The 1462-nt window shown below is 41.4% G+C and overlaps 1 pseudogene; it reads left to right on the top strand.

The window, feature by feature from the left end:
• The first annotated feature begins 450 nt into the window (after positions 1-450).
• Positions 451-1156, top strand: LOC102813940 (annotated as a pseudogene).
• The last annotated feature ends 306 nt before the right edge of the window (positions 1157-1462 follow it).

Genomic DNA, 1462 nt, shown 5'->3' with positions numbered 1-1462 from the left:
CATTAATAATCAAAATATGGTGTGTATGAAATATGAACCTCGGAAAATAGGAACATCTCAAAAATTAAACAGAAAGCATAAAGATCAATATCCTAGGCATCGTTGAGCAGAAATGGACTGATATTGGCTGTTTTGAATTGGACAGTCATGTGGTTATAGCCAGTAGCAACAAATTAAAGAGAAAATGTCACATTCATCATAAAAAAAAAAAAAGAAATTCAAGATCTATCTTGAATTACAATGCTGTCTGTGAAAGTTTAGTATCCACACATCTAAAAGGAAGACTAGTATATACCACTATCACTCAAATTTATGCACCAACCACTGAAATCAATGATGATGATGTTGAAGAATTCTAAACCATCTTCTGCCTCAAACTGATCAAGCATGCTATTAATATGCATTGATAATTACTAATGATTGAAAATCCAAGGTTAGAAACAAAGAGGAATGACTGCATGTTTTTTGCAGTTGCCGGGGTCTCCTGCTTCAACAGTGCTTGAATGGAACCCAGTGTTCTTCAGCTTCCCCCAACTGGCCGCTCTTCATCACCCTCCAACACCTCCAGGCAGCCGCGCCCTCAGAAGCCCTAAGGTCTCCTCCACTGTTTCAACAGCGCACCTCAGGGTATCTCCTCCACCTCTGCCATGAGACTGTGTCCTGATCACAGGTGCATCAGAACTACAACTAAGACTCGGAGGCCGCCATCAACCACCAGATCAATCTGGAGCTTTATACCTCCTACATCTACCTGTCTATGTCTTACTACTATGACCGGGATGATGTGGCATTGAAGAACATGCTGAGAAACTGATGAACCTACAGAACCAATGAGGTGGTGGAATCTTCTTTCAGGATATCAAGAAACTAGACTGGAATGCCTGGGAGAGTAGACTGAATGCAATGGAGTGTGCACTGCACTTGAGAAAAAACATGAATCAGTCACTGCTGGAACTGCACAAACTGGCCACTGACAAGAACTACCCCCATTTGTGTGACTTCATTGAAACACATTACCTGAATGAGCAGGTGAAATCCATCAAAGAATTGGTCGACTATGTAACTAACTTGTGCAAAATCGGGGGCCCCAGATTCTGGCCTGGTGGATTATCTCTTTTACAAGCATACCCTCGGAGACAGCAATGGAGAGAGCTGAGCTTTAGCCTGACTTTCCCATGGCCACAGGCATGACTTCCTGGGCCAACAAGGCAGCCACATGCATGTTTGGTCTACCTTTACCTTTTCTACAAAATGTACAAAAACATCCTACTTCAGTTTTTTCATTTGTACCATTCCTTCAGATAAAGTAATTTGGTACCCAGCTGTTGTCTTGAGATCTTTGGGAGGGCCAGAAATCTTTCTAGACCATCTTGGTCCAGTTCTTTAAGTGCCAAGAGTTTCCATTTCAACCACACTTAATAAAATGAAGCTTATAAGGAAAAAAAAAAAAAAAAAAAGAGGA

This window comes from Chrysochloris asiatica, unplaced genomic scaffold, assembly GCF_000296735.1.
Source record: "Chrysochloris asiatica unplaced genomic scaffold, ChrAsi1.0 scaffold00082, whole genome shotgun sequence".
NCBI lineage: Eukaryota > Metazoa > Chordata > Mammalia > Afrosoricida > Chrysochloridae > Chrysochloris > Chrysochloris asiatica.
This window is presented reverse-complemented; position numbering and strand designations above follow the sequence as displayed.